Source organism: Lagopus muta, chromosome 4 (genome assembly GCF_023343835.1).
Source record: "Lagopus muta isolate bLagMut1 chromosome 4, bLagMut1 primary, whole genome shotgun sequence".
NCBI lineage: Eukaryota > Metazoa > Chordata > Aves > Galliformes > Phasianidae > Lagopus > Lagopus muta.
In genome coordinates this window covers 7495787-7504770 of record NC_064436.1, presented here as the reverse complement: position 1 = coordinate 7504770, position 8984 = coordinate 7495787, and the positions used below count along the sequence as shown (strand labels likewise).

The window sequence follows — 8984 nt, the reverse complement described above, 5'->3', positions numbered from 1 at the left end:
AGAAGAACAGAAGTTACATCCAATTTCACAGTGTAAAAACTGCTCACGTTCTGGAGAGGCATGGATGACGAGTCTTGTTCTGTCACTCAAATCACAGGGCTGAAAACCAGGGCTGTTCCCACACTGACCTTCACTGGGATATCAATGTAAGTAACAGATGGCCACTACCAGCATGTGCTGTATGATTCTGACACTTCACAATAAGCACAGGTGCCAAGTGCCAACCCTCTGTGCTAGTTCTAGGCAGATTTGGCCTCTGGGAATGATACTGATTTTCTCCAGTCAGAAGATTCAGCACCAGTAGTTTCAGTTGAATTATCACCAGAGACTTGGTGTGAAACCACCTTCCTCTTTTGTTCATTAGGGGAATTTCGTCTGAGCATTAAAGAATGATGACATTCTCAAAAAGTGAGCTGAGCTCTTTTCTCTTGTAACTTCTGACAGTGGAGTGCTTAAACAGTACTCTAGAAAGTTTGGGTTAATTTTACCTGAGATATTACTATTTTCCACACATGTTCTTGCTGAAATTTTGATAATTTGGCTGATTAATTCAATACTTTAACTTTGCAGCACACTTAGTATGATCACAAGCTGTCTCTTCAACCCATATTGATATTTTTACAACAGAGCAAGATGATCAGATCATGTCAGAATTAAGAATGACATTGTTATCAATGATGAGACGAATAAAAAAGGAGCTTCCTTTAGAAGTGCAAGAATTTCAGAATTTCCTTTTTGTGCCATTCTATTTTACCCCAGTGGCCTTTTTTTTTTCTACTGATTTCAGTGCTTTATTCTTGTCTTGCAGAAATCATAAACAATGATCTATTTAGTTAGATGAAATTTCTCCTTTTAGGACTTTTGAAGCACAAGAAATCAGCAATTGCTCAGAATTCCTTCTGGAATGCAGTGAGATTCAAAGTTTACTGTAATTTCACTATGCTTAATTATACTATCGTCAGGAAAGGTAAGCATCCAATTGTTATATTGTATAAGTTTGGATAAAATATTACGAAATAGCCACTTTTTATTTTTGAAATAGCAGCTTTCCAGCAGTTATATTTCCCAGTCCTCTTTACATCCTAAACAGTATTTTAAATACATTCAAATACTTTAGCCAGCTCTAGTCACAGTCCAGTGGTGTATATGACTTACTGCATACATATTTGTGATGCAGGATCACATTATGTCTTCTATGCAAAATGTATTTAGTTTTTTCCCCCACAAATATATATATGTATTTAATTATACATATATATGAATATTACACATATAAATTGAAGAAAGTAATTCTATGGTAAGTTAAAAAGAAAGAAAAGATAGTGAGAGTTTGACAGCTCCTGAAATAAATGAGTTTTCAAAGTATTTAAAATACAGAGGAACAAATTTATTCCACAGGCTCTTGCCATTTTTCCTGATTCCCAGAAATATCTGTTCACAAACCTTTGATCTCACTAATTAAAAGGCAATGAAGTCTGAACCTCCTGGTTGTGTGCAGATGACTGAGTCCTTAATCCATGTCTCCAGTTCCTGAACACCTGTTCTGCACTGCGTTCTGAAGGGAAAATGTGGTGTCTTCTGCTAGTATAGAAGAATGAATAGATTAAGCAATTCTAAAACAGCTTAAAAGACATTTCCTAAAAAAAAAAAAAAGATTTGCAGAAGTCCTTGAATCATGTTTGAAGAATCATGAGACACAATTCCCATGGAAGATATATAAGAACTCTGTTATTGTCAGTTGCAATAACTGACCTTTAATTAACAGTTAATATTTCTTGTTCATGGAAATTAATTAAAATCAGCTTAACAGGAAAATGTGCTCTGCCCTTCCTGTAACCATCTCCTTTTTCTCTATTATCTGTGTTGTACCGTCATTTAAAATATTGCCTGTATACTGCACCAGCACAAGCAATACAGCTCCACTGAAGTGCATAAAGTATATAAATATCTTGTCAAGAGAATAAGTGTTTCAGTTGGATTCAGTATTGCACAGTTGTGGAGGATGACAGGGATGCAGTGGCAGAAGTGGACCTGAACCTGGCCCCTGATAGAGGATGCTCAACCACCTTGGGTATAGGCTCTCAGCAAAGGCTTAGCTGTCCTGTACATTTCCTCTTCATTCTTGCTAAGTTGTTGTACGTGGAACTGGACAGTTCTATTAAAAATTTTGAGATGTCGTAGCTTATATGACATACATCTGTGATCCCAAATAATATATTCATTTTCCAGCTTCCTGAAAGACTGTGTATAAAACGTCTAATGTTTCAGAAGAAGAACTTTAATGCATTTTTTGGATGAGTTAGCAACAGCTAAGGTATTTATTATTCATTTTATATTTCACTCACACCAAACATAGGAGTCCCTTTGAGTTTCTGGCTAATACATTCCAAAGTCCCTTGGCCATCCCAGTGAAAAAGAAATCCGCTTTCAGACTTCACAATTTGCAAAACCTTGGCAAAAGTAAACCTACATGTCAACCCGATAGAGTTAAGAAGTAATTTTCCTTTTTCTTCTGGCTTTGACTGATCTTTTTCTGGTCCGTCAATGGTGTTTACAGTATTTTTTAAATAGGTGGATAAACAATCAAGCCCTCAATAGATTTTTAATAATGATAGATAAAAAATTAAAAATCCAGCTTACCTCTCCTTTCATTTCTTGTGCTTTCACATTAGTTTTTCAAGAAACTACAAAGAATTGGAGAATTCGTACAGACGTCAGCATAATTCATTTTTATAGTTCATCACGCTATTGTGATTGTCAGACTGAGTTTTTCCATCATACATAGATATTTGATCCTCTTGTCACTTTCCTCACAGTTCCACATTCTTTCTTTTTGCTTCACTGCTCCTAAGTCATAATTTGCCAGGACTTTGTCAGGGCTGGACTAACAGAGCTGGATACCTGGATTCTATCCTGGCTGTTTCGGTAGTTGAAATTTTTTTTTTTTTTTTTGGGGGGGGGGGGGCATCTGTAGTTATTATGTCTGTGAGATAGAAATTAATTCTGCACACAATTTCACGTATTTGTTTGTTTGTTTGTTCATTTTTACCAGTCCCTAAGCAACAGATCTATCTATCTATTTATTTATTTATTTTTCAAAATGTCCCTTTGAAGTCAAAGTTCTCCTATTCAGAAATTTAGTCCAAGAGGAGAAAGGCCAGTTCCATCAACAGGTACAACATTGCAATTCTGTCTTTTCAAGGAATGTTCTTTAATGTTTCAAATGGTTTGTCACTGAATTCCTTCCACTTCTCCAGCATCTATACTACTCATTATTGTGTATCACATAGACTATTGATAAGGGTTTTGATTAGGAGGGAATCTCTATGTGAAGGAAGTTGTCTGTAAAAAGATTCAGACAATATAATCAGTGTTAGCATGTCTTCACCTCTTATTAAATTAGATATCAAACTGTATTTTGGAATAGCCAATAATTCTTCCATACTAAAGCAAGGTGTGCCCACAATCTATGACATATTTTAGAAATAGAAATAATAATAACAATAATAATGATAACAATAAAATCTTTTTCCTGTAACCAAACATGCTTGTCCAGTGGGGTATATTCTTCTCAAGCATGTTAAAAGTCTCTGCCAGAATCTTTATCCCTTTAACATTTGCAAAAGTTTTTGCTTCTGTCCTCATGAGTCCTGTTGTTTTGTTTAAAGCTGGAAAGGGTAAATGTTGGTGCAAACTCATTTGCATCAAAAATACCAAGCTGATCACAAAGTAATCTAAGAACAAATACTCAGGGCTCCAGAACACATAATTAGCCATATTCTGTTTCAGTGTATAATAAATGAAAGCCAAATCCATAGTCACATAGCTAAGGCCATATCGTAGAAGTTGAGAGGATATGTTTTGTTAAGAAGTTTAGGTTTAAGTATTTTATATATTGTGAGTCATTCAAGACTAAATTGAAAGGTAATTTAACTCACTACTTATGATTTTGATTAACAGAAGGTAAAATGAACTTGAAACAAGACCTTTGTTCCAAATAACCTTAAGCGTTATTTGTTAAGAGAATCTGAATCAAGCAGCTAGATATTATGAAACATTACAGCTAATTCAGTAAAATCACTAAGTTTACAAAAGAAATTATATTTGATTGTAAAAGATAATTCCTTTTGACTACTTCCAGGACAAGGAGGTCAAAGAGATACAGTATGCAGAGCAATCTGATGGATACAATAAAAGAAATTTCTCCTTTGACTATGGAGGAGACTGAGGCAGCTGATAGCTCTGTGTCCAGTCTATCCTCTTGATACAAATACAGGGCCTATATACCCCTGCTGACAGAGCAGTAAGGAACTTGTTTCAAAATAAGATCAAGATTAATTTTTTCTGTCTCCAGAGTAGCTGTCTTCTTTTGAAGTAATGCGTTCATCTCTGAGGACAGAAATGCATACATTAAGAGTTACTCGTGTTTATTTTTCTTCCAAAACAACTAAGCCATAGAACCATTATTCCTTCCTCTTGCTTGCTTGCTGTGACCACTGTCCAGGCTACTATTGAGAATTTCAGTGTGAATTTAGGGTGCACTGAGCTGAGAAGGCCTTTTGCATTCACCTTGTCTGAGGAATCCAGACAGTTGAGTTCTCAAGGAAAAGCAAGTTTGCTTCATGCAAAGAATCCTGAGCAAGAGTGGCTTTCAAATAAGCAGAATGGCACATATTTAAAACTACATTTAATATCAGATTTTTTAAAGGGAGCCTGGCTCCCAGAATTCAAATAAAATGTCAAAGTAGAATGTACTACCATGGATTTCAATGGGAGGTTAAGTGCTTTTTTTAAGTGCTAACTTGCATTAAGTACTTATGTGCATCATCTTAAAATAAAAAACCTTATCTAAGTTGTTGTTACTTTGCAGACATTCCCATTGACTTACAAAACAGTACCCTTAACAAGCCCAGCTGGAAGTGATTCAGTCCAGCTGGTGGTAATATGGATCTGCTACCTCCAGTTTCTTGGGGCTTGTGTGCTCCTAGCTGGACTTCCTTTGCTCTTATGGACCATTTGGGTGTGGAGTACTACCTTAGGTGTGATGATTAGATTACCCTGTCTAGCAAGGGTTTCTTAACGTATGCAAGGCTTGTTCCTGATGAAGGTAGGGGTAATTCTTGTTGTTGAGTTTACTGTGAGAGGAGATTAATGATTTCATTCTGGTAAGATGCTCTTTATCATTATTATAAGGTATGTGTGAGTGGATATAGTGCTTTCAAATCATAAAATCTAAGTGTTTGTTTTTAAATAAAGCTAATATTTCATTCTATTTTGATGCTCCAATTTATTGTAAAGAAATTTCTTATGTACTTTGTTCATTGATGTAAGTAACTTTTTGTGAAGTCAATGAAACAGAGTTACAAGGACTTCACTGCTTTTCCATTGTTGTACCATTTTATCTGTAAAGGTACTCTTTTATATTTCAAGTTAACTAATTAATTTCAGAGATCTGGGCTTCTTCAGTACGCTTATGCAGTAGCTAGGTATGTAAAACATATATGATGTAGTATTAATTGTTTATTTGTCCCCTATTCTATAGTTTATAAATATTCAAAGCTCTTTATAGCCTCTTTTTTTTTTTTTTTTTTCCCCTAAAAATACTTGTGAAAAAAAAGCACAAATGTGTGCCAAGTTTATCTGAGGTTTTTCTGAGTTTTTCTGTTGGGTGCTATAAGTACCAAATAAACACGGATAAAAGCAAAAGCTGGTAGCTTAGGATAGTCTATATATGGTTTTATGTAATACATTTCAAACAACTGTCAGGATGTAAGCCAGAAGTTAATTTCAATTCATTTGTTGAAATATATTTTCTGTGCATGCTCTTTTTATTAAAAAAAAAATGTGTTTGTTAGATTTTTTTATATATTAATGTATGTTTAAAAGTGCTGTATCATTGGAAGTTTTTTATGTTATTTTTCAGACTTAATAAAAGGCATGGCTAGTGCTGACGAAAAGAAATTGTAGCGAAACGAAGTTGATAGTCTGCTTTTGAACGGTGTAGCACTGGATCAGAGTTCATCTATTGAAACCTTTACTCCAAATGATCAACTGATGTACAGGATTTTTGCACCGTGTTTTGTCCTGCAAAGGTAATGTATGGGCTTGACCTGGGTGTATTTCACTGAACCTTTCATTTTCATGGCTCACCAGTGAAGCTTACAATGAAGATATATTTCTTATTTGCTACTGAGGTTTTTTGGGGGTAGAAACTTGTTGTCTTATGCTTCTGCTTTTGAAGAAAGATATATCAGCCTTGTTAAAAAAACATTTAAACTCAAGTTTAACATAGTGTTTTGTTCCATAGAAAGAGCTCATTAAAACTGTGAGGGCAATAATGTATTCCTGGTCTGCTGCTTGAATTTTTGATGCTGAAATCTCTACTACAAAGCATCTATTATTTATAATAGACTGTTTATGGATTGAATCCTGGGAAGTATATGTCATGGACAAGTTCAGTTAAGTGTAGAGATTTACAGTCTTGTATTTAAACTTATCTCAGTAGTCATGACTGTATGTTATTCTTTAGATTCTTTTCTTAAAAGGACATTATGTGTGAAACAGCTGTTCATCTCAGTTTAGAAAGTAATGAATTTAATTAGTGAATGGAGTTTACGAATGCATAGAAAACTGTGAAGATAATATTTCTGTGTTAGAAGAACATTTCTCCCTCCTGTAATTGCAAAGCTATTACATATAGATTTATTTTACCATTTAAGTATGAATCTTGTATTGGCAAAGTGATATATAAATGTGGAAAGTTATATTGAATCAGGGAGCATACTAGAGATGCAACTGTGACTCACACAAGACAAATAGCCTTTTGAGTGCCTAATTCAGAAAGGACCTAACCAAGAGCAAGACTATGCTAATTGGCAAAGATTGTCTCCTCAATTCTTAGACAAGCAAATGCCAGTACATTAGCCTGGCTTTGGCATAGAGGTATGTGTAGTGATGCTAATTCTTGGATGGGAATAGTAGCCCTTTAAAAATTCATAATGCTCGATTAGATCAAAAGCAGATGCAGCTTTTTTTTTTTCTTCTTAATCCCAGTGTATTCCTAAACAACAGAGTTGCTTTAAGAGAATTAACACTGAATCACAGAGGGGTGAAGCTGGAAGGCACTTCTGGCGGTCCAACCCCTGTTCTAGCAGAGTCATCCAGAGCTTATGAAGAACTCCAAGGAGGAGACTCTACAGCCTCTCTGGACAATCTCTCTGTGCCAGTGTTCCAGCACCTGAACACAGAATTGCTTCCTGATCTTCAGGAAGAATCTCCTGTGTCCCCGTTTGTGTCCATTGTCACCTGTTCTGGCACTCTGCAGCACTGGAAAGAGCCCAACTCTGTCATGTGTGCACTCTCCCTTTAGGTGTTTATAGAAATTGATGAGATCTCTCTCTGGATAGGCAACAAATTTAGAGAATCTTTCATTAAAGACAATATGATTTTTAGCTAATAATTCCACACAATGGGTTGTTTTGTTTTTTTTTTAAAGAATGCTACTTTATAATAAAAAAAAATCTTTAATTAAATATTAAGAGGAGCATGTTTCCTTCTCAGGAACAGTTTTTCACATTTTCACTCCATGCAAACAGTCACAGTACAATAGTACTTCCCCAAATAGGATGACTCTTAAATCCACAATGGACTTGAAAAATTGTTTACTTTTATAACTAGCATTTGTTATATGGGTATTCACATGATGTGATTTATTTTTTTTTTCCTGTCAAATTTATCACAAAGTAAATTTTGCTAACATGATTACTTACAGGAAATGAATAAAACACTTTAGAAATGGATGTATTGCTTTTATTGAAATGAGTATTTATAAATATTTTTATTATATTTACCCACTTATTATTCTTAGAACTCAAAAGAACTTTTTAGTCTGCAGCAGCTATTATATGAATGTGGATGATTAAAATGATGTGATGATTTGCAGCTATGATATTAGTAAGCATAACTAATCATTACTCAAAGTAAAGCTTGATTTTTCTGAAATATTGCTTATTTGTCTGAACCTCAGCTGGAACTTACACACTGCAATTTTCCTCCCAAATAATTTGTTTGTGCTCAGTATAAACAGCTCATTAGGAGCCTCTGTCAGTGTACGTGATTAGTTGAACCACAAACCTGAAGTCAGGCTATGGTGTGGCAGACTGATAACCTGCATATTTGTATTCACACTGCTAGATGTTCGAGTGCAGTGACATCTCCTTGTGGGCAAGGCTGTGATATATGTTCTCTGCACAGAATTTACAAAGTTGATAAATCTATGACTGGAGTTTTCTTCTCTAGAGTTCAGGCATTGCATACTTGCATGCAAACAGTTGTTCAGTTTGAACTTGAGAGGAATTCAAATAATTGACTCCAAAGATAGAATTAGTACCCTTTTTCTACATCAAATAGTCGTCTTCCTTTTCTGTATCTGGAATCCTCTTAATTTTCTTTTCCTTTCACATTGACCTAAGAGACATGAAGTGCCCTTGCTTAAAACTAAAAACAGCTCTTCAAATCTGACTCTTCCTCCAGTTTTCCCCACTATTTTTCAAGGACATGACTGCTGTTTTTGCGTTGGGTTTTCAGCTCACAAGGGATCACCACTCGTAGAGGAAAAAAGATCACCTAATTCAACTGTTTACAGGTGCGCGTTGGGAGTGGTGCTGGGTGCAAGGTGAGGGAAAGAGGTTCAAGAAAATACGTTCCTGGAAGAAAGGAAGGTGGATTCTGTACTTTCTGAGCTGCTGACTCAGCAACCTAAGGATGCTTAAATATGGGTGTAGTGCTCATTGGAGCTTGAGATACCATTCTTAAAAAGCCTGAGCAGGTCTTCTACTCCTTAAAACACAATCACTGTTTTGTATGCTTATGAGAACGATAATGTAATCTGAAAGTGCTTCTGATAGATATTTTTTAAAACTGAAGTTGCTTACTTGGCCAGTTAATAAGATACCATTAACATCCTGAAATAATGAAATATTTTA

General features: G+C 35.2%; 1 long non-coding RNA gene across 1 annotated transcript; it reads left to right on the top strand.

Moving 5' to 3' along the window:
* Positions 1 to 4992: 4992 nt before the first annotated feature.
* LOC125692127 (uncharacterized) lies at positions 4993 to 8362 on the top strand. The gene is made up of 3 exons (XR_007376481.1): positions 4993 to 5107; positions 5924 to 6092; positions 7054 to 8362. It is a non-coding gene; the product is annotated as an uncharacterized LOC125692127 (long non-coding RNA).
* The last annotated feature ends 622 nt before the right edge of the window (positions 8363 to 8984 follow it).